Raw genomic sequence first — 12,456 nt, forward strand, 5'->3', positions numbered from 1 at the left:
AAAAGCCTAAACCCCTTTTTCCTTTGTCGTGTTATCTCTATAAACATTTACTGGTTTTGTGATGATGCTATATAAGCCCAAGTTCTAACTACCCCTTTGAGTTACTCATCACCGAGTTTCTTCTGCATCTACGCCTGATGTACATACGTATTAATAAACTCTGTTTCTTTTTCTCCTGTTAATCTGTATTTTGACTGTCTAATTTTCAGGGCCCCAATTAGAGACCCTAGGAGGATAGAGGAAAAACGTATTTTCCCCTCCTATATAATAGGAAGAAAAGAATTCCAGTGGAAAAGGGAACCTCTTCTTTTTATGGAAGAAAAAAATATTTTCCAGACCCATTCTCTTATTCCCAAGTCATTGGCCAGAATTCAGTCACCAAATCACCCAAGGAGGCTGTGAAAGTGAGTACCTAGCCAGGAGGAAGAGGCTGGCTTTGATTTTTCTAGGTTAGTTGTCCTGGTGCCCCAATCATAACCAAGGTTCTGTTATTAAGAGAGAAGGAACGTAGGCTCTAGGATCAGCCCTTAGTAGTGTCTTTCAGAGAGAATCAGTAGAGAAATACTGAAGACTCACGGTAAGGTCCATTTTGATATTACCTGACTGCCTTTGGATTTCTGGAAAACTAGGGCCAGTCATATAAGTCAGGTTCTTACCTATTTTCCTCCCTTCGCGCTCTCTCTCTATCTCTCTCTCTCTCTCCCTCGCCCCTACTCCCCCCCCCGTTCTTGTTCTTCTTTTCCTTTCTTTCTTCCTTCCTTCCTTTCTTTCCCCTTTCTTCCTTTCTTTTTCTTTTCTTTCTTTCTTTCTTTGTTCCTTCCTTCCTTCCTTCCTTTCTTTCCCCTTTCTTCCTTTCTTTTTCTTTTCTTTCTTTCTTTCTTTGTTCCTTCCTTCCTTTCTTCCTTCCTTTCTTTCCCCTTTCTTCCTTTCTTTTTCTTTCTTTCCTTCCTTCTTTCCTTCCTTCCTTCTCCCCTCCCCCTCCTTCCCTCCCCTCCTCTAATACTTAATAGCCTCCACAGCATCATTTTTAGTCATATTTAGTACTCTACTGTATATTTAATCAGTGCCCTATTGTCACAGGCTGAGATTCTCACCATCTGCAATAGTCTTAAGATAGGCTTGTTCAGTTGATTGGATAAAAGACACGCAGATCACTGCTTGTCACAGCAGTGTCTTTCTTGCTGCTCCCCAGCTCACATTTTCCATTCCTGCCCCAGTAGTTTGTAAAGCACACGAGTATATTTTCCCACAGCCCATGACTTTGTTTTGATTTGTACCCGCCCCTCACCCACCTCCCGAAACGCCCTTTCCTCGGAGCCACTTATCAAATTCCTGTTCCTCTGGCAAAATCTAGTTTAGCTATCCCCTCCTCCAGGAACCCTTGCCCAGACCACCCAGTCCCATATTTAATTACTTCTTCCTCTGTGATACGTCTGCACCGGGTATCAATCTTTGCTCTGGTTAAAGCACTGTACCAGAATTTGTGTTTTTATTTTTTCTTCTCCTTTAATAAACGCTGAGTCCCATGAGGACAAGTCTTTGTATTATATTATTTTCTTTTGTCAAACTTGGCACATTGCCTATTGATTGTTAACATTTGTAGAATTTCAGGCCGGCTCAATTTTTAAAAGGACTAACTCTGCTTCCATTGTTGTGCTAGGCATTTTAAAGTTTATTACTCTATTCAGTTAAAGTCAGAGAAGATGGAATGATCCTTTTACAACAAAAGACATCCAGCTAACTTTAAGACAAAGGAGGAGTCCCGAATTACTTTAGGCTCTGAAAACCGTGGTTGTGCTGACTCCATGTTCATGGCTCTGCAGTGGGGCAGTGTTTGGTTTGTACTTGGCCATTTTTGCCGTATGCTCTCAAGGATCATTGTCACACCTTCCGTTTAAAAATTACATGTCACACATGTGAAAAATCTATTTCACACAGGACCATTTTTTCAAGCGATTATTTTTCCCAGGAACTTTTAGGCTATGAGGAGAAGAAAACACACACACACACACACACACACACACACTCACACACACAAATATACTGAGTTGACATTAGCTACTGTGAACTTGTTTGAAAGATGCAGGGAGGGAAGGACACACAGGGACCCGTTTATGGAAGAGAGCTGCTGTTTCTGTCTTCTAAACTTCCCCTGAGGAATATCCACTGAGGCGGCACACCTCAGTCCATGCGATTAGATGGAGCTGACCTTGATCCAGGGTGCATGTATGACCTCAGACAGAGTAGCAAGAGGACCGCCTGTCCCTGGCCATAGTGATCGGTTCGCGGATATGTACCAGACCCAAACTCTGGCTGGGACTCTTGGGAAAGATGGCGTCTCCTGCCTAGTAAAGTATAAAACTGAGGATGCTAGTGGGGACAACTTGGAAGAAACTTGCATGAGGGAGTCACGAAGACGAAAGAAAGGAAAGCAGGGCTAGGAGATGGAGAGAAAGAGATAGAGTTCTATTTCTGGTGATATCATTTAAACCTCTACCTTCAGCCATCCTTGAATTCAAGTTCTACCGTTGGATTTTACACTGCTCAGTCATTTTCAAGGTGGGTTTGTCTCCTGCAAGGGAAGAGTTCTTATAGGCTCTTATAACAGCTGCCCAGAAAGACTTCATATGTCCCTCAGAATAGAGCAGCAGACGCAGGGATTGGCAAATGGTGCTTATGGTCCAACAAGAAGCTCTGGTGACTTAGCCACACTATTCCTTAAGAAGCAGCCACTTGCTGTCGCTTCTTTTTCTGAAACCTGCAAAGGACCTTGTAACTGTCTTTCTTTCTGTTTCTCTGTTTACACCACTATTCCCTGAATTCTTCTTTTTCTCTGCACAACTTGCGTTCAAGCTTCCCAAGAAAGACAATCTGATTGACTACTTGATACATTCCCTTAAAGGTATGAAGTGTTTTCTTGTAGGTTGTTCCTGTCTAGCATGATTTTCTGCCCCAGATCTGCCCCCCACCCCATTTTTTTGGCCAATGTCTATATATCTTTCAAGTCTTAGGTAAAGCCATTTCCTCTAAAAAGGCTATCTGAGACTCAGGGATTGGGTTAAGTACTTCTCTTCTGTGTTCCTAAAGCATCTACCTGTTCACCCCTTGGTATTACATTGCCTATTTATTTGTCTGCCTCTTTACCACAACTCCTAGACTGTAATTTCTTCGAGGACAGGACTTTTTTCTTGGTTTATGAGTGGCATCTGGCGTAGTACATAGCACATAGTCGATACAAAGAAACAATATTTGTTAACTATTGAATAAAATAATTGACAGTTAGATTAGGGTGTATCCCCAGTATCTATCAGAGATACCATTGACCAAAATAGCAAAGGATCTCCAGAATTAGTTCACTCAACATGGTCAAGGTGTAACATCAGGAAAAGGACTGTAATACAACTAATGTAAAGAAAACTGTAGCGTGAGTTGAAAGTTCATATGACCATTTAACTTATGTAAATATAAATAAGTAGTGTTGGGGAGGGATGGTGAGAGAAATACAGCAATAACAATTCATATGATACAGGCATTAGGGCGTGACATTCCACCATTTAGCATTTGACCCGGGGTTAGCATGAGATAAGCGACGAAAACCTGCTGTTCCCTCAGTAAGGCTCTCATAGCAGAGTTCTCTTGACAGACTGGGGAGTATTCTGGTGTTTAAAGGTCCTTTTTTCCCCATAAAAATGGCACCTGAACACAATCAATGACTCGCTTCGGTATTAGACCAAAGGTTCAGAAATCTGTTCCAATGCCGGAAGAAAGGGCTCAAAAGAGGAGATACTACTTTCCTCTGAGAAAAATTGATAGATGATTGATAGATAGACAGGCTGACAGACAGATAGATGAGCTAGTGTTGAATATATCTTTTGATTGCAGAGGCTTGGAAGTCCCTGCCTTTCTCTTGCACGGTGTTGCTACAGACCTCAGGCTTTTCGCCGTATATACTCAAGTTTTCAGATCCAAAGCCAAGTCTAACAAAGACAGGCAGTAGACTCTCCCCCTCCAGCTGGTGGAGTATGGAAGTAAGCTCACTAAATTTCCACATTGAATGTGAAATGGCTGAGGTGGGCCCTGAGCCACAAAGTCTCCAAGGGTGATCAACCTTCATCTCTGTCCTCCACCATGTTCTCCTGGTTCATATGGTCCCAATTCTGCCTGACTTCTCAGTAATGCTTCATCTGCTGGCATTTCAGCCTGCTTGTTTAAGTCCCCGACGCTTCTTATCCCTTGCCAGCCCTTCTTCTCCAAGGGCAATGGGCTAATGGTACTTGGTGCAACCTTCTCCAGTAATTGGGTAAAGTTCAGCTCTAAATTGGATGGACCTCCTGGAAAGAGAATGCAACTAGCACGTGGCTTCAGGTACAACCACTCTCTAGAAACTGGCTGCCTTGCCTAAGACTATTCCACCTTCTTAGGGGAGCAGAGACTTCTAAGACTACTTCACCTTCCCCCCACCTTAAAGAGGTTGGCTGTATGTTATAAATTTGCTGTGTTCTTTCCAGGCACTATTACTTTTTTCTGAGTTAGGCCTATAAACCAAATTCATTTCCATAGTACACATTTCCCTGGTTGTCTATCCTGCTGACATCACCAACATTCTCCATAAAAATACAAACATTATTCCACAATGTCCATCAACTGATAAATGGATACATAAAATTTGGTATATCCATACAATATAATATTACTCATCAATAAAATGAATGAAATATTCATACATGCTCCAATTAAAGAGTGGGCAAAGGATCTGAACAGGTATTTCTCCAAAGGAGATAGAAAATGGTCAATAAGCACATGAAAAGATGTTCACTGTCCTTAGTCATTGGGGAAATGCGAATCAAAACCTCAATGAGATACTAACTACCTCACACTCATTAGGATGTCTACTAACAAACAGTAGAAAATAACAAGTGCTGGTGAGGATGTGGAGAAATTGGAATGCTTATAATTGCTGATGGGAATTAAATATGGTGCACCTCCTTTGGAAAAGAATTCATCAGGTCCCCTAAAAGTGAAACATAGAGTTATCCTATGACCCAGCAATTCCATCCTAAGTATATGCCCAAGAGAAATTAAACCATCTATTCACACAAAAACTTGTATATAAGTGTTCATAGCAGCATTATTCATAGTAGCCAAAAAATAGTATTAACCCGAATATCCATCAACTGATGAATGGATAAATAAAATGTATATTTACATATACTCTATATTTACAGTATATCCATAAAATATAATTTTATTCAGAAATAAAAAGTCACAAAGTACTGATACATGTTACAGCATGGCTAAACCTCGAAAACATGCCAAGTGAAGAAGCCAGCCACAAAACACCACATATTGTAGGATGCCACTGATATAAAATGTCCAGGATATGCAAATCAGTAGAGACAGAAAGTAGATTAGTTGTTGCCTTGGGATGCAGGGCCGAGGGGAGGAGAGAAAGGGGAACGCCTGGCGATGGGTATGGAATTTCTTTTTGAGGTGATGGAAATAGTCGAAAGTTACGTAGGGGTGAATACACTCAAAACATTCAGTTGTACACTTTAAAAGGGTGAATTGTATGGCATGTGAATTATATGTCAATAAAGCTGTTTAAAAATATTACTTTAACAACTAGTTTAGACTGATGGCATACTTTCTGGGAATTCTTAACTCCCATTATTCTAAGGCTGAGCACACAAACAGCCATCTCACCTCTAATTCAGTTTCCTTAGTGCTTTATCCGAATCAATGATACTTACCCTACCACAACCATGCACATAAACTGATACTCTGGTTTGCATGCCCATTTCTTGTGAGTTTTTCCAGTCCAAATAATTTCCCCAGAGTTTGATCACATTTGGGATGAACTGAGAGAATTAATTGTAACAAACTGCAAAGCTAACCCCCTGGCCCGTGTTAGCCTCACACAGGTACTGAATCCCCAAGAAACCCTCCCTAAAAGCATTAGCCAGTCAGCCAGCTGGCCTCTTGCTCTTTCTTTTTGACACGTCGCAGCTACAAGAAATTAGATGGAATATTATTTTCCAGTGCAGAACTATAAAGATTCCTGCTGGGCATGTGCAGTATCATATCACAAAAGAAAATAAACCAAAAATAAATGAAAACTAAGATATAGTTCTTGATTTTGTCTTCTGTAATGGACGTGAAACCATGGCAAGAATAAACAGTGATTTGGCATTCAACATCACCACGACATCAGTCATCGGAACTGAACGGATGAATGAATAAACTCATGTCATAAGAATATTGTTTGTAGATTGATGAATGTATCCTGTTTGCCCCAGATTGGTTAAGTTTATCTAGCTATCACGAAATCGCACAGCTCAAGGAATAGAACTTAACTTGTATTCTATGTAAATGGTGTTTTCCAAATTTGAACAAAATGGAAAATCTGATTTATTTGTTAGAATGGTAGGAAAACCTAGAACCTCAAAGAAAAAGGGGTTCTTTCTATCCTATCTTTCCTCTTCCTTCACCCGAGGGTAGAATTGTACCAGGTATACCTCACTTTACTTTCTGAAACCTGAAGTCACTGCCGCACACATTATTGATGAGTCAGTAGGGTTGATGCCTACTCAAGATCCCAGAGACATTTAAGCTATACTTGGTTTTTATGGTCTTATAGACTCATATGCATTGATAACTGTATTAATATCATGACATCCAGTTGGCTCAGTTCTCTGTGGCTGGTCTTCGCCATGAGGTGGTAGCTGGGACACGATTGATTTTTAGGCGAGTATCAAAAGAGAAATGGGACAAATCCATTTCGTAAACTCACATCCAGTCTGGCTGCTGTGTCTTAACCCTGCTCTTTTGGCATGGGTGAAGGCAGAACCAAACATCTAACCAGTCCATGAAGTGCGGATAACGTGGTGGAACAGGATTTCTAAAAGTCATGATTCCCTACCCCGAGAGGCATGGCTATTAACCATGCTAAATATTAAGATATACATATTATATATATATTATATATATGAAAAGAGAGAAAGAAAATGCTTTATGTACAAATACAGATGTATATGAATATATGTGTGTATCACAGAAAATATACACATGTACATAGGGGATCCACAAAGTCTAATTACATAGATAATGTTTTATTTTTTATATTATAGATTGAAGGTGTCTCTGACAAGATTTACATTTTTCCAAATGTTATCGTATTTTCTGGAAACCTTTTATGCACATGAAAGATGAATGCAAAAAAAAGACTTCTCTAGTTAAGAAAAATACTTGATTTTCCTAATCATCTAATGGGTTATTATTTCTGTTTGTTATTTCCAGGATTAATTTGTGTCTCTAATTATCCATTTACTATAAGCAATCTCCACATTTCTCTATAAGACATTCCTGGAAGTTATATTGTAAAGCATGTCAGTGTGAAATGGATTTTTTTTTCCTATAAAAATAACGTTACCATTAGGCCTGGCTTCTCTGATCGTGAATTCAACAACAAAACGACTCAAAGTTAAAAACTAACAAATACTAAAACCTCTACAGTCATTTAAAATAAGATTATGTTCTACATTTTATAAAATGACATAAATAGGTTGTGTACATCAATTATTCATGGGATCTCAATGTACTATAGTACATATATAATAATAAAACTATTATAACTGTACTGTATCATAATGACTTACTTAAAATGAATAATCCAGCTCTAATAACCATTGCATTAATTATATATGATTCAAGGAACAATTTTGTTTGCATTCTTACAATTTGGAAGGAGTTGAGAAGAATAATGTTTTGCCAAATCCTTATTAAAGCTGCTTAGGGAGGTTTGAGTGGTTGATATTTTTTTCTCTTGTTAACTTTTCCTGCATCAAGAAGTCTTCAAAATTATTGAACAGTTCTGATGAACACATATTTGTTAAGATTTTACCAAATGCCAGATACTACCCTAAGCAGCGAGGACACAAAGTTGAATAATACACAGCCCTGCCCAGGAGGAATTCATTGTTCTGTAGGGGCGAAAGACATAATCAGTTGATTTCCATATAGGAATGAGTTATGCATGAAGCACTATGGAGTACAGGGCAGCTGGAGTTTTGTGAAAAGAGAGGATCCTTGAAACGAGTTAAATCCAAGGTGGGTAGGAGTTAATGAGATGAAGAAGTGGAATGAACAGGAGATATCTGTGAGAGGATATCTTGGGCTGTGCTCAAAATGGGTCATTAGAAAATAGAGCCATTGCACTATTACATATTTGAAGTCTTTATTAAGAAACACAGTTCATTCAATAAAATGCTTCCTGAGTGTTTTATCATGTATTGGGCAATGTTCTAGGTATTGGGCAATGTTCTAGGTGCTGCAAATACAGCAACTAACAAAACAGACAAAAATCTCTGCCTTTCAGGAGCCTACATCCGAGTGAGAAAAACAGGAAAAATGGAATGAACAGATAAACATATATTATAATGTCAGATAGTGATGAATGACACATAGGGAAAAAAGCAGGGTGAGGGACTAGAGAGTGACAGGGTGCTATTTTTAGATGGGGGTGGGTGTCAGGGAAATCCTCTCTGAAGAAGTGGTTTTGAGAGGAATGAAGTTAGAGGGCCAGCTGTGTGAATATCTAGTGGAAGAGTGCTTCAGTAACTCGGAACAGCCTGTTCAAAGGTTCTGAGACAGGGACCTTGGCTTAGTATGTTTGAAGATCAACAAGGAGGCCAGAATGTTTGGGGTACAGTAAATGGGGGAAAGAACGACAGGAAATGAGTTGGTAGAAGTGGCCAGAGGCCAGTTATATAGAACACTTATCTCTACCAAAGTTGTTTTCGCTCATTCAGAGCCGTACTATATTTCCCAGAATTCCTTGCAGGTAGGGGTGTGTAGCCATATGAAAGAGTTCCAACCCCTGGGATGTGGTGAAAATGCTGTATACTACTCCCAGACTTACATCAATGTTCTGCATGATTCCTGCTTCTCTCTGATTTCCAGTCTCATGGAGGACTCCAAGGCTTTGAGCAGTCCTGCGTCCCTTACTAAGCACATGGAAGACTGCTCATTGGCTAGGAACATTTGCTCTGTACTTGGTATAAACAAAACATACAGTGAACTGTGCTAAGCCACAAGATCTGGAATTATTCTCTCCCGTCCTCTTCTCTCCTGCCCTTGGAAAGCTATCTATCTAATGTTTCTGCCTCTAATGGCTACAGTTCCAGGCATCGCCAGCAGCCAGTGACTCTAATGCAGTTTTTAGTAGGTGGGGCTTGAAAAGAGGCATCTATTGAATTTGATATTTGAGTTCATTTTCTTTTCTTCATTCTTTATCCTATATCTCCCCCCTCTCCAATCAGCCCCCCCTTTGGAGGGAAAATCTTAAAGAAGCAAAATGGCCACAGAAGATCAATCTGAAGGCTTTTGTTTTAAAGAGAAGGGGATAATCACCTTTTGTCTTAGTGAGGCTGAGAGGTAAGGACTTGAAGTTCAAGGCTGGTAGGAATCACCAGCTTCAGCCTCCTCCCGACAGCAACTCCTAACTGATTCATTATTCCCTAATTCATTCCCTGCCCACTTCCAAGAATAGCCAGAGTGAGCAGGAGTGCAGAGAAAGAAAAATATAATTACTCACTAAGCAGAACTGAAGTTTGGACCACCTCATTCATAAATATCAAAAGATTATGTGAGAAAAGGACTTGTGTATTAGGGAATTGGGCTGAATAATTAATCAATTCACCTTAAAATGTATATAATAATTCTCTTGCACCTGCACCTTTTGGGTGTAAACACATGGCAAAGATACGGTTATTTTTATACTATAGTTTCCAACAGTATTTTGAAACATTTTTTTCTCCTTGTAGGAACGTTCCTCTAGGTTCACTTTTAATTCTCCTATATTTGTAAAGTGTACATGATACCACTATGAACATCCATTGCTTCATTGTGTTTTTATTGAGCATATACTCTGTTTCTGGCACTGTTCTAGGTGCTAAGATAGAGAACTGCCTGCCCTTGTGGAGCTCAGGAAAAAAAAATGAAATTATAATATAACTTAGCTTGGTTTTACTTTTGGTACTGGTTTCCAATTGCCATGGTAAGAAAGTAACACAAATTTAGTGGCTTAACACCACACAAATGTATCCTCTTCTAGTTCTGCAGGTCAGAGTTCTGCAATGAGACTTATGGGGCTAAAATCAAGGTATTGGCAGGGCTAGTTCTTTCTGGAGGCTCTAGGGGAGAATCTGTTTCTTGTCTCTTCCAGCTTCCAGAGGTTGCTGGCATTCCTTGGCTTGTGGCCAAATCACTCCTCCCTCTGCTTCTACCGTCACAGTTTCTTCTCCCCTGTCTGACCTGCCTGAGTCCCTTATTAGGACTCTTGTGATTTTATTGGGCCTACAAGGATAATCCAGGATAATCTCACCATCGCAAAATCATTTATTTAATCACATCTGCAAAATCCCTTTTGCCACGTAAGGTACCATATTCACAGGTTCTGGGGATTAGGCTGTGAATATCTTTGGGGGAGGTAGGGAGCAAGTTTTCACCCTATCACACTTTTTCAATATTTAAGAGCAAAGAACTTATTTCCCTCTGGGGTAAGCTTCAGTTGGAGTGTCGTAGAAGTTGTTTTATAAAAGAAAAATTTCATTTACTTTCTTCCAGTTTGCAGATAGGCTGCTACAACAAGAAGGCACACGGGAGTTCCGTTTTACTAGGTAGCACGGTGTTCACAGACTCAGCCTCACCACTTTCTAGCCTGTGATCTCGGGCAAATTGCTCAGCGTCTGTGATCCTTAGTTCTTTCATCTCTGTAAAATGGTGATAATAGGACCTTTGTCAAGTGTTGTTATCTGTTGTCTGAGGATCATCTGAGATAAATATGAAAAGCATTAGGCTTATTGTAGGCAGGGCTTCTCAACTTCTGGTACACAGACTTCCAGGGGATCCACAGATAGGATTCAGTGAATCTCTGATCCTCTGGATTTACATGCAAGATTTTGTTTGTATGTATAAACACGTGGTTTTTTTTTTTTTTTTTAGGGGGAATCTTATCTCTATTTCTTATTACATTTTCTAAGGGTCTGTAAACTTGTCAAATACTAAAAATCATTGTACCAGATAATCATAATGGTACTTCCCTTTTTCTTTCAGTTTCTCCAGGAGTGGGATTGGTTCCTCCATCAAAACCACAAACTTGACATGTAGGCAAACGCTTTTGACTGAATACTCAGAACCTGTGCCGACATCAGTGGTGCATCCTTTTCTCTTTTTATAATGGTTTCTGGTACACAGAACACATCCTGTTTAAAGTAGGTGATATGCTTACCTATCACACGTCAATATCCTTATGATATTATTACACTTAAAGTGTCACGTTCCATTTCAGCTTCCACTGTTCCTCTTAAAGGAATAAGCATGACTTCAGCTGTCAGCAACAATTTAGGCTTGGTCTGTCTGAATTTTTAAATCGCATTTCCATCCACATGATTCAAAAGTCATCAAACACTCCTATCTTCATTTAGCCAACACTCTGGCAAATTTTTCAACTTGCCCTTTTCAGCCCAGCTCACTGAGCCACGAGCATGTTTTGAGGAGTAATGTGATTTGAATGGAGGGCCTTTATTGAGGCCCTGCACATGGCTTGCTTATTTCAAGACACAGAACTTCCCTGACGTTGTGGCTCCATGATATGATCTTATCACATTGTATGATTGATTGTGAGTTTCTTGAGAGCAGAGTTCATATTTTGTCCATTTTTTTAACCCCTTACACCTAGAATATAGTAAGTACTCAGGACATATTTGTCATTTTCAATCAAATGTTTATTAATACCAAACTCATATTTTTTTCTCATGAAATCTATCTTCTCTTCTATTTTCTTCTCTATTAATGATATCAGTTTGAAACTGTGATTATTTATATCAGGGGTCAACAAACTATGGCCCTCAGGCCAAGTCTGGCTGCCGCCTGTTTTTGTAAATTGAAAGGTTAATTGGAACGTGGCAGAGTTAAGTAGCTGTGAAAGACTGTGTGGGCCGCACAGCCTGAAATATTTGCCATCGTGGCCTTTGCAGACAATGTTTGCCAACTGCTGACTTAGGTGAAGCTGCCCAGAAAAGTTCTCTCTTGGGATGGAAAAGATTTCTGTCCACATTGCTTTCTGAAATATGGACTTTTCCCACCGATTCTCCCGCAACGTATCCTTGATCCTCCCTTACGCCAAGGGCCACCTTGTTGTTGAGCTCTTCGTAAATCAAGAATAACAGAGGTGACCTCTGGAGGGCAGGAATGGCATCACATTTATCTTGCCTCCTTGACTGAACTCGGTAACTGTTGCTTGTGTGAGTGTGATCTTCTCCAAATCTCTCAACAAATATCTTACTGTTTGTGATCACCTCTAGACTTTGTTGTAGGTATTTTATGTAGAGCGTAAAGGTCTTTGGAAGAGATTTACCTGCATCTTAACTGCAACTTCTGTACAAGTAAATGCTTCAG

Source organism: Kogia breviceps, chromosome 6, assembly GCF_026419965.1.
Source record: "Kogia breviceps isolate mKogBre1 chromosome 6, mKogBre1 haplotype 1, whole genome shotgun sequence".
Classification (NCBI taxonomy): Eukaryota; Metazoa; Chordata; class Mammalia; order Artiodactyla; family Physeteridae; genus Kogia; species Kogia breviceps.